This window comes from Pinus tabuliformis, chromosome 5_2 (assembly GCF_031772625.1).
Source record: "Pinus tabuliformis cultivar Carrire ecotype Pingquan chromosome 5_2, CPIR1, whole genome shotgun sequence".
In the NCBI taxonomy this organism is placed as follows: domain Eukaryota; kingdom Viridiplantae; phylum Streptophyta; class Pinopsida; order Pinales; family Pinaceae; genus Pinus; species Pinus tabuliformis.
This window is the reverse complement of record NC_142306.1, coordinates 405402311-405427011: the sequence shown is the minus strand read 5'-3', so window position 1 is coordinate 405427011 and position 24701 is coordinate 405402311.

Sequence of the window (24701 nt, the reverse complement as noted above, 5' to 3'; positions counted from 1 at the left end):
GTATGGCTTGATTTCAAAACTTTTTCTTGATTAGGCTTGAGGTGATTTAACTTCTAGTGTTCCACCTCTAGCCATAATCCACAGGCATGGATCAACCAACTTAAGATGGGCCTACATTTGACCTCATAGCCCTAGAGGAAATAAGTCACACTCCTCATCTCTTTTTACTAAATTTTGCGATTGCCCTTAATTTTTATTATTTAAAAAGCCTCAAGAATAGAAAAACATACATAAAAAATAAAATATAGAAAAATATAAATCATAGATAAAAATTGATCTAGAGAATTTCTTTACGTTTATGTCTAAATAGAGTTGACTGATTACATTTTGCTTCTAGACTCATTTTTTAGAACAGTGTGCCACATTGAATTTATAAGAAAGCTAGTGCCCCCTCTCCTTTTTTGCATTTAGTGTTTGATCTAACAAATGTGGAAGGGTTTTGAAGGAGAATTCAGAAATCTGATTTTATCTTCAGTAATTATAGCTCAAGTATTGGTAAAATCCCTTCCCTTAAGATAAATGAAAAGTTGATTCTAACCCTTCTAATCCCCAACAACATTTCTAAAGTTTTTTAATTGAATATCACTCACTTTTGGAAGTGTTTTCAGTTGTCCTAACAATTGCAACAGGTTTAATACTAATTGGGACACTTTCATTATTCAAACCCCGGAAATTGGTCCCCCAAAACTGAGTAACAATTTACAGATTTGAGTAACTTTCTGAATAATCAATATTTTGAAGTGCTAGTATGTTTATTTTCATTATATTTCATTATAATATCATCTTGAATTCATAGTCGTAAGTTTCTATAGCATTTTTGGGCTTATGAGAGGCCCTAGAGTCGGCTTTCCTTTGTTGGTTTCTACAAAACTTAATGTTTACAGGTGTGTAAATGCAAGGTAAATCATCATTTTATGGTTTAAATCCCAACATTGTTGAGGGCCTTCATAATCAATTGTGGCACTTTTGTCAAAGTTACTTCATTCATTGGTTTGTGTTTTCTACAGTAAAATATCATACATCAGATCAAATCTATTTTCTCTTTAAATCCTAACCTTCATCATTTGATTGTTTGTAGGCTCTGGTCATCATAACACTTTTGGTGATGCTTATGTAGTTTGAAATACCCCTTATGGCATGATATTGCACCTATTGATGATCCTCCCAATGTTGCACGAAGCGGGAGCGAAGCGGAAGCGCGGAGCGCGGAAGCGTCATTTTCCAAAAATCTAGGAAGCGAAGCGTCCGCGGAAGCGTCTGCTATATATATATTTTTTTATTTTTTTTTTTGCATTTATACTCAAAACAAACATCCCAAATACCAAATTAATTGTAGAAGACATGAAAACATGCATATTTTTGCATAAATCAAGATAGATATGGCATCTAGCTATTACAAACATACATCAAATTTTTAAGCATATTATAAAACATAAAACATTTAAGCATATTATAAAACATAAAACATAGAGCATATTATGATTTATCTAGCAAGTGAGCCACTGTAGGCGTCTGTGCATTAAAATTGATAAATTTCTTGCTTAAATTGTAGTTAGTAAATTTTAGAACAAATTCGAAATTTAATTTGGATATTATATTCTGTTTTGGGCATTACATGAATTTAGCAATTCAATTGTAAAATTAAATGGGAAAATTTTGATTTAAGCATTACATAATATCATCGAAACTCTGAAGTGCCTTGATCGAATTTCTATGTATGTGATGCAAAGTCCTTATCCTTGTAATATCATTGTTATGCGTCAAGACTTTGACAGTGAAACCTTCTCACCGAACCCTTATCATTGAGACTGTGTTAGGTACCAAGATCTTCTTATTGTGATGAAAACTTTCTCACTGTTGTGATACCAAATTTGTATCACTGTAGTTATACCAAAATCTATTGATGACTGTTCTTACTGTTGACTCTTGAGGCACCAAGACTGTGGTAGCACAAAACCTTTAATCTGCATTACCTTACTGTGGTACCCAAATTTTATTTCAGAGATAATTCGAGTTTCTGTGACTGCATCACTGCACTGAAGTGTGATCACTGTAATATCACCGAAGTGTGATCACTGTAATAGCATCGAAATCAAGGTAGCATCGAAACTGTGATAGGAATAACAAGGTAGCATCGAAACTGTGATAGGAATAACATTGAGTCACTGTAATACATAACAGAACTGTCTCCATTGCAATCCGCATTCTCAAAAACCAGGAAGCGCATTAAAATTTTGGAATCGCGCTTCGGAAAAAATGGAATCGCGCTTCCTAGGGCGCTTCCGGAACGCTTCCGTACGGGACGCGATTCCGGCCTAGGATCCGGGGGGGGGGGCGCTTCCTGCAACACTGGATCCTCCAGATGCTGAAATCTTAAGCTTGAAATCTTGGGTGTTGAAATTTTTGATGATCTGCTTGTTACCCAACAAAATGGGTAACCCCATAGGAGAAAACTTTTCTCCTGCATTTGATATCTAGTCGGACAACCAGCCAACCATCAACCTTTTATATCCATTTCTTAATGATGATATGTCATGTGACTTTGCCATCTGCATCAAGCACATACCTCTCCCCATCTGGCATTTCCTATTGGATGAAAGTGAGCTTCTATTAAAAATGAACTTTTCTTCATTTTGTAATTGAGTGCTTATACTTGTTTATTTTGTGCATTTAGTATTGTTAAAGGGGTGACTTAGAAGATTGATCGATCTTGACTGTAAATCTATTCTCTCACCTTACTAGGGGAGTTAATCTTTAGCCCCAGTCTACTACGACCTCCCTTAAGGCGTTAGGGTTGTAGCCTTGTAGGAGGGGAACTTGGGAAATACGAATTGAAATAGAAGGTTCATATTTACCTACATAATACTTCTCACTTTCCATACCACATTACAAGCCCCTTATACCACCTCCATTCTTCGGGTCTAACCTGTCATTGGTTCATTGGGATTTGGCACTCTCTTGTTGTTAATTTTAGGTATGTTCTATGTTTAGATCAATTCATTTCAATTTTCACAGTTAGCTCCATATCTTTTCCAGATTAGCAATCACATCAGCATTAAAGTAAACTGCAGATAGAACATAAAATATAAACCGCACAAGACAAGCCAAGACAAGAGGACACAAGATGTGGCGCTAGCCAGGGACAAACCCCAATGTGGGGAAACCCTTGATCAATTCTTCTTATATGTTCTTCAATAGTTCAGCAGAGAGAGAGAGAGATAGTACGTTTACAACAAAAGTCAACACTTTGACTTATCTAGATAAGAGCATAGATCATTCTCCAAGGTGACTCCTTCACCTATCGTTGTGCTGCATTTCGTCATCATGCTGCACCTCACCGCGCTGCACCATGCTGCACCCATCATCACTATGCTACATCTCATCACGCTTCATTAATCATGACTGTACCCATCACTATACTGCATTATGTGCCATTGTTGCACCATGTTGCCATCCTGACCTATGTGTTGGCTGCACCTTGCTTGCTTGTTGTCCCTAGCATTCTTGTTGTCCTTAGCATGCTTGTTGTTGCATGCTAGTTGTCCCTTGCATGCTAGCTGTAACATTGCATGCTTGGTGTATTTGCTGCTAAGTACCATACAATTGTCCCAATGTTAGTTAGTTGTCCCTTACATGTTGCTCTCCTTCGGAGACAGATACTCCGGCTGTTTTGGCAGTTCCCGGCAATTCCGACTGTTCACGGTAGTTCCGGCAGTTCCAGCTTTTCCAACAGTTCCGACTTTTTCGGCAGTTCCAGCTTTTCCAACAGTTCCGGCAGTTCCGACTTTTCTGGCAGTTCTGGCTTTTCCGGCAGTTCCGGCTTTTCGGGCATTTCCAGCAGTTTCGGCTTTTCCGGCAATTCCGGCTTTTCCGGCAGTTCCGACTTTTCTTACAGCCCGACTTTTCCGGCTTTTCCGATAGTCCCGGCTTTTCCAACAGTTCCGGCAGTTCCGGCTTTCTGCCCTCTGGATCAGGGCAACGTTATTCCTTAGGATCTCTCCTCCTACTAAAACCCAAAGACAAGTAGAAAGAGGAAGAGATCCCAAGTGTGTTGAAATGACTTGAAGGCCATCTCTATTTATACTAAAACATTGAGCACATGTGGGGTTTATTTGGTTGCTGGCCGACCTTGATGAATTGTCTTATAACGCAAATAAATTCATAACTCCATGAATACTTATCGGAGTCGGATGATCTTTAGATCAATCCTACACCTCTCGATGAGAGGGATCCAAGAAAAATATCAGCTGCCATAAATAAGATGACCCACATGGAGTTTTGGCCTAGTTGCCAATTTTAACACTCCTTCTCAATTAGGGAGAACTCCATCCGTTGATCCATATGTCCGACTGTACTATCTCTACCATCAGTGCCTTGCACTACTCTGCTCTACTCTGATCTGCTGAGCTCTGCTCTGCTTTGATCTGCTGAGCTCTGCTCTACTCTGCTCTGCTGAACCATGAAGAAGAAGAATTGATCGAGAATGTCTCATACCATTCTCTACTGACCCGAAGTCAGTTTCATCTGAAGAGAGTGTGTCACATCACTCTTACTGACCCGAAGTCAATTTTATTGATCCCAGATCAATATCACAAGAGAGTGTCTCAAACCACTCATACTGATCCCAGATCAGTTTCATTGATCCCAGATCAATGTCACAAGAGAGTGTCTCAAACCACTCATACTGATCCCAAATTAGTTTCATTGATCCCAGATCAATGGAGGTCATCCTAGCATAGGGAGTACGGTAGATATAGCGATGCGTCCATCGATAGTACTACTATGGTCCCTATCCTCATTTCCCTGCTCATTGATCAGATGAGAGGTACTTCCCATGAGTACCAAACTGCATGGGTAGGATGCCTCGACAGGAGAACAAATCATCCTGTCCACAGGAGAACGAATCATCCTGTCAGTGAATGCCATGGAGAACTAATCATCCTAGCCCACAGGAGAACTAATCATCCTGTTCCATAGTCGCCACGGAGAACAAATCATCCTGGCCCACAGGAGAACTAATCATCATGTTCCATAGTCGCCACAGAGAACAAATCATCCTGGCCCATAGGAGAACTAATCATCCTGTTCCACAGTTGCCACAGGAGAACTAATCATCCCAGCCCATAGGAGAACTAATCATCCTGTTCCACAGTTGCCACGGTCGAACTAATCATCACGGCCCACAGAAGAACTAATCATCCTGTTCATAGCGCACCACCAGGGGAGGGTGAGTCGCCCTATGGTCGTATGTTGCTCCAGTAAGTACCCCAAGCCTCCCAGAGCTCCCAGAGCTCAATGCACGCAACATGCAGGACCCTTATAAGAAGGTCTCTCAACAACTCCAAGTCGTTCGGGAAAGTCATAGATTTGACCTTTCCCCAGGGCTTTGACAAAATGTCTGCGACCTGTACATCAGTCTCAATGCGATGGAGCCTCCTCGCTCATCGACTTACCATATCGCAGATAAGGTTGTATCTGATGTCTATTTGCTAGAGCAATCATCGAATACGAGTTTCCTCAATAATAGAATCCGCCCTCTGGTTGTCACAGAGAATCACAGTGGTATTCATCATGTGTACAAACAGCTCACTTAAGAGCTTCTGCAACCATGCAGCTTCACACGAGATCATACTCGTAGCAAAGTATTTGGTCTCGGCGGTGCTTATACCAACTGACTTCTGCTTCCTGCTCATCCATGGTATCGAAGAAGAATCCAAAGACAACCAACACTGAGAAGTGCTCTAGTGATCCTCCACACTGCCTGCCCAGTCAGCATTCGAATAATCATGCAGTTTCCTATTTCTGACAGTGTATCTCAATCCATGAGAGATTGTGCCCCGAAGATAACTCAGAAGATTCTTGGCACCAATCCAGTGAGGCTCAACCAAATATGAGCTCACCATGCTAAGTGCAAAACATATGTCCGGATGGAAGTTCACCAAGAACATCAACACGAATGAGTTTATGAAATCAGAGGCATTTACCAAATCTGGTCCAACATCACTACCATATAAACTTTGAAAGTTAAGATCCTCGAGGTAGTCACAGGCTTGCAGTTTATCATTCCACATCCGGAATCCAACTCCCTCTTACTTCTGCAAATGAGAGGGTCTACAACTGTGAGAAATAGGTCGTCCTCATAAGGTGCCAGTATGAGAGGTCTATCATCCACAACCTTCGGGTAATGGTTTGGATCGGATTCACTCCTAGTGAATCTCAACTTCATCAGACAACTATCAATCCTCTCATACTACGCCCGCAATGTTTTGCTTCAAGCCATAGAGGGCTTTCTTCCACCTGTATACATGAGATTCCCGATCATGAATCTCAAACTCCTCGGGTTGTTCCAAACCTGTGGACCTGCTGCGTGAGGGGAATGGTCCCCTTACAAGATTTTCCTTCGGTACATCTCAGACATGTACCTTCATGCTCTACTTGAATTTAGACATCCTTATCACCATTTCACTCACATCAGGTAGGGCCCCATGGTAGACCTCCAGTGTTACAGATGCGATATGTCAATTGACATGATCCCCAATGGACCATCCTGCAACTTGATACAAATTGCCGACCCTGAACCCATGAGAAAAAACATCTTTGAAAATTATATTTTTTAAGACGTACCTTTCCATTCATGAATGCCACCCTAAAACCTTTGACTTCCATTTCCAGGATGGACACCAGGTTCTTCTTGCGATCAGGTACATAAAAGAGATTCTATAAATGAATCGAGTTACCCTTATTCAATTGAGAGTTAACATTCCCTACACCCTTTTCGGGATAGGTGGCATCGGCTCCAAGTATAATCCCACGATTGTCTCCATCTCTACCAAATTAGAGAGTGCACCCTTCTATCCAATGAAGTGCCTTGAAGCACTACAATCAATAAGCCAGATTCCCAAAGAATCTGAAGGAGAGGGCCAATACAAGATAACCCTTCTTTATCTTATCACAAACAACATTTGATTCTTCATACCTGGGGTTCTTTGCTTTCTATGAAGAGTCGGCCATTTCCTTGATGACCTGCATTACCTGTCATTCCTTTGATCATTGAAAATGTCCCTGGAATGATTGTTATCATCATCAAGTGATGTGTCCCTGCCATTCAGACACTCCTTCGCATAATGGACAAACTAGTTATCTGCCTTTCCTTCCACCCTGAGCTCCGGTCTTGCAATGAAGTGATCTTTAGGTAGGCTATATTCCACAGCACCATTATGATAATATTCTCTGCTTCGACTTCACCCTTGGTGAATTTGAAGAGGGATGAGGAATCCACTGATCCTTTTGTCCTTTCCCAACTATCTTTGGTGATTGCTCTTTCACTCTTGCTTGGGCATTGTCTTCACCTCAGCTCTGATACCATGTTAATTTTAGGTGTGTTCTATGCTTAGACCAATTTATTTCAATTTTCACAGTTAGCTCCATATCTTTTCCAGATTAGCAATCACATCAGCATTAAAGTAAACTGCAGATAGAACATAAAACATAAATCGCAGAAGACAAGCCAAGACAAGAGGACACAAGATGTGGCGAAACCCTAATGTGGGAAAACCCTTGATCAATTCTTCTTATATGTTCTTCAATAGTTCAGCAGAGAGAGAGAGAGGGAGATAGTACATTTACAACAGAAGTCAACACTTTGACTTATCTAAATAAGAGCATAGATCATCTCTAAGAAGATGATACATGAAATCAGTTGAAGACATGTTGCTTCAACTAATTCTCCAAGGTGACTCCTTCACCTATCGTTGTGTTGCATTTCGTCATCATGTTGCACCTCACCGCGCTACACCATGTTGCACCCATCATCACTATGCTGCATCTCATCACGCTTCATTAATCATGACTGTACCCATAATTGTACTACATTATGTGCCATTGCTGCACCATGTTGCCATCTTGACCTATGTGTTGGTTGCGCCTTGCTTGCTTGATGTCCCTTGCTGGCTTGCTGTCCATAGCATGCTTGTTGTCCTTAGCATGCTTGTTGTTGCATGCTAGTTGTCCTTTGCATGCTAGCTGTAATATTGCATGCTTGGTGTATTTGCTGCTAAGTACCATACAACTGTCCCAATGTTAGTTAGTTGTCCCTTGCATGCTACTCTCCTTCAGAGACAGATGCTCTGGCAGTTCTGGCAGTTCCGGTAGTTCTCGGCAGTTCTGGTAGTTCCGGTTGTTCCCGGCAGTTCCAGTAGTCCCGGCAGTTCCAGCTTTTCCGGCAGTTCTAGCAGTCCCAGTAGTTCTGGCTTTTCGGGCAGTTCCAGCTTTTCCGGCAGTTCAGGCATTTCCGGCTTTTCCGGCTTTTCTGGCATTTCCGGCTTTTCCGGATTTTCTAGCAGTTCTGGCTTTTTCGGCAATTCCGGCTTTTTCGACAGTTCCGACATTTCCGGCAGTTCCGGCAATCAACTTTTCCGGCAGTTCCGACTTTTCCAGCTTTTCCGGCAGTTTCAGCGGTTCTGGCTTTTCCAGCAGTTCCGACTTTTCCTGCAGTTCTGGGTTTTCAAACTTTTCTGGCTTTTCCGGCAGTTCTGGCTTTTCCGACAGTTCCGGCTTTCTGCCCTCTAGATCAGGGCAACGTTATTCCTTAGGATCTCTCCTCTTACTAAAACCCAAAGGCAAGTAGAGAGAGGAAGAGATCCCAAGTGTGTTGAAATGACTTGAAGGCCACCTCTATTTATACTAAAATGTTGAGCACATGTGGGGTTTATTCGGTTGTTGGCCAACCTTGACGAATTGTCTTATAATGCAAATAAATTCATAACTCCATGAATACTTATCGGAATCGGATGATCTTTAGATCAATCCTACACCTCTCGATGAGAGGGATCCAAGAAAAATATCAGTTGCCATAAATAAGATAACCCACATGGAGTTTGGCCCTAGTTGCCAATTTTAACACTTGTCGACACTCCTTGAGTAGGAGAAACATTGCCCTCGAGCTTAATGCGGCTAAAACAATGGAAAATCATATTATGGCCACAATGAAACAAAAAGAAAAAAAATCAAGATGTAAAATATGGTCATGATAGAAGTTAGTGCATGGGAAAAATATTAGCATGAGCTATACCCTCCTCATTGGCCATCACCTGGTTCCTGAGCACTTGATACTCCATTTCATTAAAAGGAACCATTTTATGTCCTAACCCTGATGAGCGATAAATTGTCTCATCTCAAGGGGTAAAATCAAATGCTAAATCATCAGAGCAAGATCTAACCCTTAAGTTATGCACCCAAAATAAAAATAATTATGATGGAAAAGTAAAAGGCACACTAAAGGGGTGAAAAAAGTAGGTTGAGTAGGGAAACTCATGTCTCCACAATTTCTCCCTCCATTTACATCTATACAACCAAGATGTGGACTCCCCATCAGCTTGTCCCCTTGACCATGGCACTTGCCCATCAAGGCTTTTTCCCTCTGTTGCCACTCATCTACACTCTATGTCACATGGTTCGAGTTTGAATTCGAGTTCGATAACGATTAAGTTCAATTCGAATTCGAATTTTCTGATCAGGTTTGAATGAGGTTCGGCATTAGGTTCGACTATACATATTTTTCATTATATATATATATGACCTCGGTCTAATGGAGCAGGAATAACCTTGTATAATGGATGTTGCAAAGATTGAAGGATTAGACATTCTCGGCATATCTGTTTTAGCATACAAATCTACCTAGACATATCACAATTGCACAGCTAGTGATCTCGATATACCTGTGAGGATCTCAGCTAAATGGAGTAGCAAAGATCTAGGACAAAGGCACAGTGTCAATGGATCTCGCATAGCAGTCTTGGCATCAAGGCCTCAGTGATACTCCTGTAGAAGTCTAGATTCTAGACAAAGAACAGCAGTGATAGAACCTCTCTCTCGGCCTAATAAGATTGATGTTAGAGGTTGTCTCAATCACACACACACACACACACACACACACATATATATATACTACAATTGTGGCACAATAACAAAGCCATAGAAATGATCATTCTCGGAGGATACAATCCCTGCATAATAAAGAGCCACAGTAACCATTACAGTCTCGAAATAAATGAGACAGTAAGGACCTCAGTATAGTGAGGAATAGTATCTCATCTCGGTGGATCTATTTCTTAACAGTCAATGTATATATATGTAATGGAAAGATCTTCGGATCCCTCACTATCTTTACATGATCTCACTGTCTTGGTGTAAGAAAGATCACAATGATCCTGTAGTAATGGAATACACTCTTGCATGATCACAGTCAACATGATGGTCTAGAGTACAGTGGTGAAGGTAGGATAAAACAGCTATCATGGCTGTCATAATGAAGTTCTCAGTGCATCATTAAAAAAATCGAACCTTAAAAAATTCGTTAAAGTTCGCCTTCAGGTTCGTTCAGGTTCGTTGAGGTTCGTTTAGGTTCGAGTTCGTTCAGGTTCGACTTGAGGTTCGAATTTCAGGTTCGGCGAACCTGAACGAATTTCAATTTTTTTTTTCAGGTTCGCCGAATTTCGAACTTGAACCTTCAGGTTCGTCAAACCCTGTGACATAGTCTACACTAACACCTATTGATTGAGAGCTCAACCTTGGAAATGTCATCTCCCCTTGGGTTGATCATTAGCCTCCTCTATCAAGGTAGGGAACACATTTACGGGTCTTAGATGCTCATATGATCTTAGTCTCTAATGAATGGTTGCTTTCATTTTAGTTCACGTAAGTCTTGTTTGGTGGTCCACAGCAGGATAAGCCTTGAGAGCACCCACTCCATTGGTACCTAGGCGCTCAAGAGAGATTGATGATTTAGCAGCTGTAACATTGCCCACTTACTTCAAAGCGTTAGGCATTATGATGACTTGAGCAGATGATACATGTCCCAGAGCACCCCCAACACCTAGGACATTGATATTCTTTGACCCGGCATAAAGGATTCTTGATAATTGCACCACTAGACCCAGCAAGCCCATAGGATGGCCTTGACACTACCTGATGGGCAGGCCATGATTTGAAGCCCATATGAGGATGGTCTTCCATGAGATGATTGGGGAGGACTTGTTGCACCTAACGGAGCCCTAGTGCTGGAGAAAAGAGGCCTTGTATTGACCATTGGAGACCCATGGGGATGATGTGGGGACATCCCAACTGGATTTGGGGTCCCTTAGGCTAATCATTCAACCTACTAGGTCTCATATAAATAAAAATCAACTTCATTTGCATTGGATGATCACCACACTTGGGAATTTCAGCATTCTTAGCAAATCTGAACTTTTCCTTTGGATCAGCGATTGGATGCCTTGGATGCATTTTGATATTTGGAGTTGTAATTCGATTTTCTTTGGATCTATCTCTTGATTTGTGGATGGATATATCATATTTTCATCTTGTAAGTGCCTCTTGTTGAAGTTTCATTCTTGAAAAATGTCTAATGTATGGAATTGTTGGAACTAGATTAATGTTATATTGTGCCCTAATTGTAGAAGATTTATTTTGAAAGCAATTTGGTTGGAAATTGCACGTTACTCATAGCATGACATGTGATGAATGTTCCTAGAGGATGAAATTTTGTTTTTCCTCCATAAAACTCCATAAATTTTGAGTGGGTAATTGTTAAGGGTTGGTAGCTAGGGCATCAATTCCTGACCTCCTTAAAGACAATTATGGAAAATCTGAAGCATCTAGGACTCCATAAACCCAAAGGAGAAGGAACTTGTCTAAACCATTTCGTGTTAATATCCTTCCTTCTCCATATTTTCTTCTCCCAAATTTCTGGTCCCTTCTTCTTGGATTGCTAGCTTAGGGCATAGAGCGAAATTCTCTAGAGAGTGAAAGGGTGGATTCCGGGATCATAGACTTCAACCTTATGGGCTTACTGACAAGTCCTCAAAGTTTGACAAGCATCCCTTTTGTGTTCATCCATAAAAACTCTTGCCCGAGCTGTGCCCTAGAATGGACACCCTAGTTTGCATTTCCTTATATTGGGACTTCTTCAAGGGTTGTATGAGCTTAGTATTCATTGGAACCAATCATAAGAAGCCCTTTCTTCTCCTTTTCTTGATCTCGAGAGAGCCTTTAACTAAGATAATTCACAAAACCCTAGATTTCGTGCAAGTTTCTTCTAGGTCTCTAATAGGGAGCGAAAACCCTTTTGAGGTCCCATACTATCACATAGAGCTTCCCTTAAGAAGTTCTACCTCATCACTTAGTACCTCAAACCCTAGAACATCAATTAATGGTGATTGTTTATCTACTAAGACTCCTATCATCGGCGAAAGTCTGTAAAGAGAAGGGGACACTCGTTGTGGTGACAGTCGAACATAGTCCCATTGTTATCACTTAGTCTAGCTCTTTGACTTTTAGGCTTTCCCTCTTTATGGCCTTCTATATTGTATGGTAACACCAATGTTTTAAAACTCCAACTCCGACTCCGACTCGGTCGAGGGTCGACTCCGACTCGGTATCGACTCGGCCAGCTCGATTTCAATGACTTTGTCGTTGTAAAAAATACATTAAATATCTATTTTTTATAAAAACACATAATTTTAAAGATTTTCATTCATGTTTCCAAACACACAACATTAGAATATAGATAGAAAACAACATATGATCAAAGTAGGCTCATGAATATATCCATTATATCAAAATGGCACCCAGTGCACTGTCCAATACATACACGATGATGATATAGAGATCAAAACAAAAACACATAACCAAGGAGGCTATAAATGGCCTCTACAACAAAAGTTTGTGACCAGTACTACTGGCTACTACTAGAGTTGCCAACATCATCTGGCTCAGTGTTACTTGGGAGCGGGAGTGAAAGTGGGGAGCGAGAGCGAAAACAGGAGCGGGACCAAAAGTGGGGAGCGAGAGTGAAAACGGGAGCGGCAGCGACATTTTCAGAAGCTCCTGGTTTGGGAGCGAATCCCAGAGGAGTTCGACAACCAATGTCACTAACATCGAGGTACATAGATGGATTGGGGCTCTTGATTAAATACGAGTTCCATACCCTAATACATGACAAAATTAAATGGAAACATTGCAATCCTCCAATCCTGAAATCCTGAAAAACTGATAAGTCTGCTAGATTTTGAATGAAATCCAAAATTCTACTTTCTCCATATGAAATCCAATGAGGCCGGAACCACTCTCAAACATCCTGAGTCATTTCATGGTAATGTTAAAAAATTAATTAAAAGGATGAAAATGAAGATTAAGGAGAATGTCACTTTTACTTTAAGAATTTAACATTACCATGAAATTTGAATAGCATATCAATACTAGGAGAGGGGAATGGACCCCAAATAGCACTTAACCAATTTAGAAAACACCTTGGAGTGCCCAACAATCAGCTAAATGTTAAAAAGTTAAAAAAAAATTAGAAAAATCGTTTTTTTTTGGGTTACTGGCCGGATTTAATGACTCAGCCGAGTAGATGTGGAAACGGCCGAGTTGACAAAGTCATGACTGACTTGACCGAGTCATGCAATAACTCGGCCAAGTCAGTCAGGACTCAACCTCCCGAACTAGTTTTTCTGTCGGGTCATAAAATTCTTCAATGACTCGGATCAACTCAGCGATTTCAGATTCGATTCGGCCGAATTTTAAAACAGTGGGTAACACAACCTACAACATAAAAGTAAATGGCTTACCACATACAAGGAGGCGATAACAAGAGAAAATCTCAATGAAGGAAGAGAAGCGAGTGAAAGTGAGAAGAGGAGAAGGAAGGAGAGGCGACAAAGGTAGGGATGAACTAGTGGAGGAAAGAGAGATCAAATTTACTGAAGCCAGGACCAAAAAAATAAACCAAATACACAAGAAGGGACAATAATTGAGATGAACAACTAAAGCCACGAAGTAGGAGGCGGAAAGAATAGTTCAAATAGCAAATGAAAGAGATGAGATTTGAGAACTCTGGACCACAAATAGTGAAGGAAAGAAGCAAAAATTGAAATTTCTAGTGTTGAACTGGGGAATGCAATAAACAAGTGGAAGAAAGGATTGGAGCAATGGTTGGAGATATTATCCCATAGCTGCAGTCTATAGGATGCGACAACTAAGACCAAAGTCCCTAATAGGAAAAGGAGAGGCATGGTAATTGGTCCCATCTAAGGAGAAGACATCGCAAGTCAGGCCCTACCTGAGATGATGACCTAGAGAGACCCATTAGTGGTGATGTAACCTAGGAAAGGGGCAAACAAAAGAAACAGAGTGAGAGGATATAGGAGGAGGTCTTCCCCAAGTTGATTAGGAAGTAAAGAAGTATAAAGGAGAAAGGGTTCATGAGTAAAAGTATGAATTGGGGTGCTATCAATTTTTTGAGAAACCCTCAATATATGGGACCTAGGTTTCTCTCATAATGTTCCCTCCCAAAAACAGAGCATCACTCAACGGTGATCACTTATTGTACTTTTCCCCTCACTTTACCATTATCTCAATGCACTCTTTGTTCCCCAAATCAACCATATCCCTATGTATGAACACCGCTTTGGCCATGGCCATCATTCTTCATGGAAGTCTCACTGTTTGCGATGCATTTAGGCTCCCCGAGAAGTGTCCCACGTCCTCCAAAAAATTGAAATGATCTCTTGCGACCTCCAAGCCAAGATTAATTAGCTCCAAGCCAAGGCACTCTTAACGCCCATTTTAAAGTCCCTTTTCCATCTTTGAGGAAACATCAAAATATGGCGACCTCTTCTTTTCAGGTAGGCATGAGGTTAAAAGAGGTAACATGATAAATGTGTTTAATAAGAAAGATGTCAAAGCAAGTCAAGGATACATCATGGACCAGGGACAACTCATGTTCAACAAATTTCAAGCCTTAAATCACACAAAAAGCAAGCAAATGGGCCAAGACAAGGAGTGTCGTCCACCATTTCTACCCATTGGATCTTGTAAAGGTCAATTTGGAGGAATGTCGAGGCAAAAGAGAAGGCCATTTAGGTCTCCAAGCAATCCAAGGGACATTTCAAGTCAAAATCAAGCATGGAGGAGCCTAAAAGTATGGTTTGAATCATCTTTCGACCAAGCAAAGGGAGGTCGTTCACATTATACTAGCCATTGTAAAGGCCAACATCCTCATTCAGGCAACGTTGTGCAAACAAAGTGGAATTTTTGACTTCCTAAGAACTCAAGTTAATTTTTCAAGGAATGTCAAGCCATTCCTTCATGCAACATTGTACTTGTTACCCACCAAAAGTGAGTTACCCCATAGGAGAATTTTTCTCCTATGATTTTTATTCATTGGCAGCTAACAACCCCTAACAGTCACCAGTGTAGACGATGTATTGTGCCATTTGATCTCCGCTTCCTAAGCCAATTAAATGTCCCTTCACCTATCTATCGAGCACATATATTTGAAGGTGGGCCATCCACTGATCCAACCCTAAAGATATGTTTTTCATTGTGTAATTGAGTGCTTATGCTTGCTTTTCCTTGGGCACATTAGCCATAGATTATGGGGTGACTCGGAAGGAGGACGACTTTTGAGTGTAATTAATTTCCCTCACCGTAAATGGGGGATTAATACACAATCATAGTCCTGTGGGATCTCCCCTATTGGCTTATATCTTTAGTAAGGGAACTACTTGAGAAACCTCGATCTTGGTAGCATGATCTTGTTTTCCCATTTCACACTTTTCACTCCCCTCCGTGCATTACAAGCCCCATCTAATCATCTTCCCTCTTTGGGTACACATGACCACTGGGTCCACAAGGCACTGGTACACCTCCTTCCCTTGTCGACATGTTTTGGTCGGGCCTAGAAATATTGCCCTAGAGGATGATGTAGCGAAAAAAAATTAAAATCATATCAAGGCCACAAGTAAGAAACAAAAGGAAAGAATATTATAAAATGCAAAAGATGGTCGGGACATTATATGAGCGTGTGGGAAAAAACCATATATGAGATCTACCCCTTCATTATGGCCATCACGTTGGTTCCTAGGGCCCCATGAGTGCCCACACACATCATTAAGGAACCCATACACGTCCCAAACCCTGGTGGGAGATGAACTACCCCACCTTAAGGGGGTAATAACTACTTATATCATACACAACATGCTCTCATCTCTTGGAGCCCCAAGCAATAATATAAAGAAAAAATCAAGAAAAGGCAAAAAGCAAATGAAAAAGGGTGGGAAAAAAATGTTGGTGTAACTGATGTATCCACGATTGCTCCAACCTACATTTATACACCTAAATATGTGGACATCCCTCATCATTACCATCCTTGAACCCATGGAATTTGGCTTTGAGACCCGTGTCCCTATCCATCTCAACATTATTCACATGACCCATATCAATTCAAGGATGTACCTTGGACCTATCTTTCCCCTTAGTGCCTGGGAACACCTAATAGGGTTTTTTATTAGCCACTCCTACATAGGGAGGTAACACTATTACATGCTTAAAGCCCCAAATTTGGAAGGGAATTCCATTATGAAGTCTCATTTGTGCCCTTGATTAATAAACTCAATTCACTTGCATGCACTAATGAATTATTGTACCTGATAGTGAGGAAGCACATTCGATCTTATATGTAATTGGCAGGTGGCTTCCTCATGGCCTAGGCAACTTAACTGGGGCTCAAGACCATCAGAGGATCATATTGACATTTATAGGGGATGCATTGAAATCCATGGCACTACATCATGTGTTTGAGCAACATTTCATGCCATAGGCACTCTCAGCACCTTCAACAGCTTGTTCGTTGCCCACATTATTCGCAAGATGACGCACTTGGACCAACATCACCTAGCCGACTTAGTATGATCAGTGCAGTTGATCCATGGCCAAGAGGTTTTTTGTTTCACCTTTGTGACTTGGGAGGCAAGGCACCATCATCAGAGCCCTCATTGGGAACAATCTACAAGCTTATCTTTCATCAGGAGACCCATGAGACTAACATTTGTGCACCAAACACACTATGGGGTACCACATGATGACATGCATGGAAAATTGGGGGCCATCCCCTAATTCATCTTTATTAGAGTCCTCTCTCTCATCATGGCACTTAGAGGACTCAACGTGGCCCTCCAACGACCTTGTATCATCATGATGTCAACAACTCAGCTTGCATATGGATGGCCTTTTCATAACTTATGATAGCTAGTTGGTCGGCTTGTGACCAAGACTTGTTTTTAGCACATTATTTTACAATTTTGGGGGCTCATTAGGCTAATTCGATTTAGAGAGACTCGTATAAACATAAGTGAGTCCCATTTGTGAGGGATCATTAGACTAATTCGATTTAGAGAGACTCATATAAATAGAAGTGAGTCTCATTTGTGCGAACTCGTCATCATCAATTGGAAATTTTTCCTTCTTAGGCAATTCACACTTTTTCTCTTGGAATCTTTGGAGTATATTGGATGCACTACGATATTTGGAGCTAATTTTTTGTATTGTCTTCGAGCTGCCCCTTGAATATGGATGGACATATTGCACGATTAGTTTGTATGTTCTCTTGTTGATCGAGTATTGCTTTTCAAATTGTCTAATGTATTTAATTGTTGTAACTAGAGTAAATGCTATTGTACCCTAATTTTGTTGAAGATCATTTTGAAAGTTATTTGGTTGGCTCTTGCATATGTTATTCATGGTATAGCATGCAATGAATCTTCCTAGTGATAAAATGTTATTTTCTTCATGAAACTCCATATTCTAATGGTAGGTAATTGTTGAAAGGTGGTAGCTAGGGCATCATCTTTTAGCCTCCTTGAAGACAAATTTTGCTTATCTAATGCATCTAGGACTCCATAAACCCAAAGGAGAAAGCACTGGCCTAAGTCGTTTGATGATCAACTTCTCTTTCTTCCTTCTTTTCTCCTCCCAAAGTTTCGGCCCCTCTTTCGTTAGACGGCTAGCTAGGGAATCAAGCAAAATCCTAAAGAGGAGGATTTTTTGGATTCTGTTCAGAAAAGACTCTTCCTTGAGGTCTTGTCTTGAGGATGTCCAATTTTGGTTGATTTCTCACAGTGATTCATCCATAAATTCTTGTGCCCTAGGTGTGCCCCAGAAGGGAAACCTAGTTTGTATTTCCTTGGATAACTAACTTTCTTGAGGGTGGTATGATCATTGTATTCGATGGAATAAATCATAGAAAACACTTTCTCCTCCCTTGCCTTGACCTAGTAAGTGCCTTGGAAGAATTTCTTCCCACGTTATTCATAAAACCCTAGGTCTAGCGCAAGTCTTTCTTAGGTCTCTCAAGAGGAGCGAAGAGCCTTTTCAAAGTGTCAAATCATCACATAAAGCTTCTTGAGAGGTCCCACCTAATCTTCTAGAATTTTGGCCTTGGGCATAACTATTATCATTGCAAATATCAAGCCCTAAATCATCATCTCTTCCTAGGTCTTTCTTGGAGAGCCTTTAGCTTCCTTGAGGCATTGAACCATTATTGTATCTCTCCTTGAATGGGCTTAGTGGAATTACTTAACATCTAAATCATTGACCTATTCATTCCTAGTGATTTGCTTCCTACTGGGATGACTCCCATTGGTGAAAGTTCGTAAAAAGAAGGGGACCTTGACTGAGGTGATAGTGGGTCATTGTCCCATTGTTGTCACTTAGTCTAGTAGTTGTCCCTAAGGTTTCCCTTCCAACGGTCCTACTAGATTGTGTGGTAATAGTAACCTTAGGTCAATTCGAACCTCCTTTGGTAAAATCAAACCACTAATTGGTGGGACATGTCACTTATTTTGAGAATGTTAAGTGATGTAATGAAATAACTTGTTGCTTGATTTAGTCATGAAGCATATTGTGGATGAAAATTCGCTTATTTCTTCAAGCAAAAGGAGGAAAGATGTTGAGATCCTAATCTACAAAGAGAGAAATATCCCTCCTTTGCAGATCATTATAAATTGTTGAGATCATTTCTCCATAATGTGAAACATTTTCATGAAATCTTTGGGGTTCATCATGAATTATTTTTCTTGGTTGATTTCGCATATCTCTTAAGGCGATTTGTGGATAAATAAAGAATACTATAAAAACTAACTAGATCAATCCATTTGAAAGGAAACTTTGTCACTTGTTGAGGGATGTCCAAGGTTTTACTTGGACATCTATCTTCAAGATCATATTGACCCCTGCAAGGGAAGAAGATTGAGAGCCATTGGACTCCCATCATGTGTAGAGAATCATTCCATGCCATGGGCACCCTCAAAACCTTCAGCAATCCTACCCTTCATCATTTGACTGTTTGTAGGTTGTGGTCATCCTAATACTTTTGGTGATGCTTGTGTAGTTTGGAATACCCCCTATGGAATTTTAGGAGTTGGCCAAAAGTGAGAGGAAAGTGTGCTTAGGTGACATTAGGTGCATCTCATGTGTGCTTACCATTTGGAATATTGACCAAGCCTTTATAAGCCTGCTAATATAAGTGGTAATAGGTCTCTAGGGTAGGGCTTTAGTAAATTTAAAATTCCCCCCTCCACCAAAAAGAATTAGAGAGACTTCATTTGAGATATAGAAGAGTTAATGACAACTCCTTAGTAAAGTTAGCAAAATGTCGCGTGATAGTTAAAGTGAGGCAATATGTTACCAAAGGGAAGAAGGAGAGAGGTCTTACAACTCGATTTTAGAGAAAATTAAGAGAAACTAAGAGGAAGTGAATGAGAAAGGGGAATGCTAATAGGTCCATTAGGATTTTACCCTTCATTAAATGCCTAGTGCCATAGATTAATTACAATTCACAAGAAGTAGATAACAACCAATTCAAAAACAAAACCAAACTAACATGGGGTTATCTCATAAATCTCCTTTGATGAGATAATTGACCTAAGTGCTAGATATGAAAGAGTGGAAAACCAAAACAATCTAACCTTGTTTCCCCAACAGAGATGATCATTGGGCCTTGAGCAACTGCCACATGATATTGCACCTATTGATGATCCTCCAAATGCTGAAATGTTGAACTTGAAATCTTGGGCATTGGAATTTTTGATGATGTGCCTGTTACCCACCAAAATGGGTAACCCCATAGGAGAAAACTTTTCTCCTGCATTTGATAATCCATTTCCATATGATGATATGCCATGTGCCTTTGCCATTTTCATCAACCACATACCTCTCCCTATCTAGCTTTTCCTCTTGGATGAAAGTGAGCTTCTATTCAAAATGTGCTTTGATCATTTTGCAATCGAGTGCTTATACTTGTTTATTTTTTGCATTTAGTATCGATGAAGGGATGATTTAGAAGATTAATCGATCTTCATTGTAATCTAACCTTAATAGGGGAGTTAATCTTTCGCCCCAGTCTTGTGGGACCTCCCTTAAGGCCTTAGAGTTGTAGGAGGGGCACTTGGGAAATATGGATTGAAATAGCATGTTCATCTTTCCCTACATCATACTTCTCACTTTCCATACCACATTACAAGCCCCGTATACCACCTCCATTCTTCGAGTCTAACTTGTCATTGGTTCATTGGGATTTGGCACTCTCTTGTCCACACTCCTTGAGTACAAGAAACATTGCCTTGGAGGTTAATGCAATTAATAGAATGGAGAAGCATATTATGGCCACAATGAAAGAAAAAGAAGAAAACCAAAATGTAAAAGATGGTCAAGGTAGAAGTTAGTGCATGGGAAAATTCTTAGCATGAGCTCTACCCTCTTCATTGGCCATCACCCAGTTCCTGAGCACGTGATATACCATTTCATTAAAAGGAACCCTTTTATGTCCCAACCCTGATGAGTGATAGATTGTCTCATCTCAAGGGATAAAATCAAATGCTAAATCATAAGAGCAAGCTCTAACCCTTAAGTTATGCACCTAAAATAAAAAGCATTATGATGAAAAAGTAAAAGGCACACTAGAGGGGTGGACAAAGTAGGCCGAGCAGGGCAACTCAAGTCCCTACAATTCTCCCTCATCAGCTAGCCCCCTTTACCATGGCACTTGCCCATGAAGGATTTTCCCCTTTGTTCCCACTCATCTACACTAACACCTATTGATTGAGAGCCTGACCTTGGAAATGCCACCTCCTCTTGGGTTGACCATTAGCCACCTCTATCAAGGTAGGGAACACCTTTACGGGTCTTAGTATCGTTAGATATCAGAAGGTGTTCCAGGTTTGAAGTATTAATATGCCCTTAACATACAAGTTTTGTCCACTTAGCTGCTCAATATGATCTTAGTATCTACTGACTGGTTGCTTTCATTTGAGTTCATGTAAGTCTAGTTAGGTGGTCCACAGTAGCATAGGCCTTGAGAGCACCCACTCCATAGGTACCCCAAGCGTTCTAGAGAGATTAATGATTTAGTAGATGCAACATTGCTCACTTACCTCAAAGCGTTGGTCATTATGATGTCTTGAGTCGATGATACATGTCCCAGAGCACCCCCAAGACCTAGGACATTGATCTTCTTTGACCCAGCACAAAGGATTCTTGATGATTGCAACACTAGACCCAACAATCCCCCAGCATGGCCTTGACACTAACTGATGGGTAGGCCATGATTCGAAGCCTAAATGAGGATGGTCTTCCATGAGATGATTAGGGAGGACTTGTTGCACCTAACGAAGCCCTAGTGCTAGAGACAAGAGGCCTCGCATTGACCATTCGAGACCCATGAGGATGATGTGGTGACATCCCAACTAGATTTGGGACCCCTTGGGCCAATAATTCGACCTACTAGGTCTCATATAAATAAAATTCAACTTCATTTGTATTGGATCATCATCACACTTGGGAATTTCAACCTACGAAGCAAATCTGAACTTTTTCTTTGGATTAGTTATTGGATGCCTTGGATGCATTTTGATATTTGGAGCTGAAATGATATGCGAGCATTAGGGAGTGGATCTACTACGACTGATAATTTATGGGAGCACTTGTTGAGTAGCCCTATAACGGGGATCGCTTATTGTACTTTTCCCCTCACTTTCCCATTATCTCAATCCACTCTTCGTTCCCCAAATCAACCATATCCCTATGTATGCCATGGCCATCATTCTTCATGGAAGTCTCACTGCTTGTGATGCATTTAGGCTCCCTAAGGCAGTGTCCCACATCCTCCAAAAAAGTGAAATGATCTCTTCCAACCTCCAAATCAAGATTAATCCACTCCAAGTCAAGGCACTCTTAACGCCCCCTTTAAAGTCCCTTTTCCATCATTGAGGTACCTTCAAAACGGGGCGACTTCTCCTTTTGGGGTAGGCATGAGGTTAAAAGAGGTAACATGGTAAATGTGTTGAGTAAGAAAGATGACAAAGCAAGTCAAGGATACATCATGGACCAAGGATAACTCATGTTCATCAAAGTGCAAGCCTTAAATCACACAAAAAGCATGCAAATGGGCCAAGACAAAGAGTTTTGTCCACCATTTCTTCCCGTTGGATCATGTAAAGATCAATTTGGAGGAATTTTGAGGCAAAAGAGCAGGTCATTTAGGTCTCCAAGTAATCCAAGGGACATTTCAAGTCAAAATCATGCAAGCAAGAGCCTAAAAGTATCGTTTGAATCATCTTTGGACCAAGCAAAGGGAGGTTGTACACATTATACTAGTCATTGTAAAGGCCAAAATCCTCATTCAAGCAACATTGTGCAAACAAAGTATAATTTTTGACTTTCTAAGAACTCAAGTTAATTTTTCAAGGAATGTCAAGCCATTCCTTCATGGACATTGTACTTGTTTACCCACCAAAAGTGGGTGACCCCATAGGAAAGTTTTTCTCCTATGATTTGTCTTCAACCGGTAGCCAGCAGCCCCTAACAACCACCAATGTAGACGATGTATTGTGCCATTTGATCTCCGCTCCCTAAGCCAATCATCTATCCCCTCACCCATTTGTTGAGACCATATATTTGAAGGTGGGCCATCCATTGATCAGACCCTAAAGATATGTTTTTCACTGTGCAATCAAATGTTGATGCTTGCTTTTCCTTGGGCACATTGGCCATAGATTATTAGGTGACTTGGAAGGAGGACAAGTTTTGATTGTAATTTTCTTCCCTCAGCTTAAATCGAGGGTTAATACTCAATCATAGTCCCATGGGATCTCCCCTATTGGCTTATAGCTTCAGGAAGGGCACTACTTGGGAAAGCTCAATCTTGGTAGCGTGGTCTTGTTTTCACATTTCACATTTTTCACTCCCCTCCATGCATTACAAGCCCTGCCTAATCATCTTCCCTCTCTGGGTCAGACCTGGAAATTATGCCCTAGAGGATGATGTAGCGAAAATAAATAAATTTAAAAGCATATCATGGCCACAAGCAGGGTTGCGGGGGATCGGCCCCCCCTTCATGCCCCTTCTCCCAATTCGCGCTCTGGGTAGAAGCAACTCAAGAGTTAGTCGAGAGCACGCTCCCAACCAAAAAAACACTCCCTTGTTTTTCGGGAGTGTTTAGTCTTTTTTGCAAAAAAAAAAATCAGTAACATTCCAAATGCAATTTTTTTTCAAAGAAACAAATAATTTTTTAGTAGGGCAGCTTAATGATCAAGCCTATGGCCCTAGTATTGAGATGCGATTCTTGGTAATGTTAAATCTTCATTTTCATCATTTTACTTAAATTTTTAACATTACCATGAAATGGCTCAGGATGTTTGAGAGTAGTTCCGACCTCATTGGATTTCATCTGGAGAAAGTAGAATTTTAAGTTTCATTCAAAATCCAGCAGACTTATCAGTTTTTCAGGATTTCAAGATTGAGGGGATTGCAATGTTTCCATTGGATTTTGTCAAGTATTAGGGTATGGAACTCGTATTTAATCAAGAGCACCAATCCCTCTATGTACCTTGATGTTAGTGACATTGGTTGTCGAACTCCTCTATCATGACCCTCCTAAAAATAAATGCATCACTCAAACAAAATCTCGACTTGACATGCTATGATTTTTCTATCTTATGTTAATGCTTAGAGGGTGATATTAATGACAAAGATCCCCATACAGATCCAAAGGTAATGACAAAGATACCTCTAGATATTAATGCTTAAAGGGTGATATTAATGAAAAATATCTTTATTTTCCAACAAGACTAAAAAATTAGACATTTCTCATGGAGGCAAGAGGCCAAAGAATTAGCAATAGATAATAGATTTACTTGTCTTTTCTAGTTTCTAGTAGTTTTTATAACTATTGACTCTTTCATATTTATTATGATTTTTTGTAAACAATATATGACAATTTAAGTTTGAAGTTTGAAGTTGGCAATTATAACTCATTAGTAATGAATTATGAATATGATGCTTCGCGAAAATTGAAAGTTGTTTCATTTCATTTCATTTTATAACATTTCATTTCATCTTAGATATTATTTGTTGTAATGGTTAAACTTACCTTACAAGTACAACTTTGGTGATTAATGATGATAAATGTTATACATTAAATTTTGAAAGCTTGAAACTTTAAGATTGATGAATCATGAGACTCAATATGTTATATCTTACTATGTTACTAACTTGTGGACGTGGTTGATGAAGATTATAACTTCTAGATGATTGTTGTTATACAGTTCAATCTATGTTTTTTATGTTTTTTTATATCTAATTCATCATTCTACATGCTTTTGTTGACATATATGCATCAGAATATAAATAATATAAAAAAATATATATTATATAAAAAATGCTCTCGTAATCGTTCCCAAACCAGGAGCTTCTAAAAGTGCCACTCCCGCTCCTTGTATTCGCTCCTGCTCCCAAGTAACCTTGGCCACAAGTAAGAAACAAAAGGAAAGAATATTATAAAAGGCAAAAGATGGTTGGGACAATAT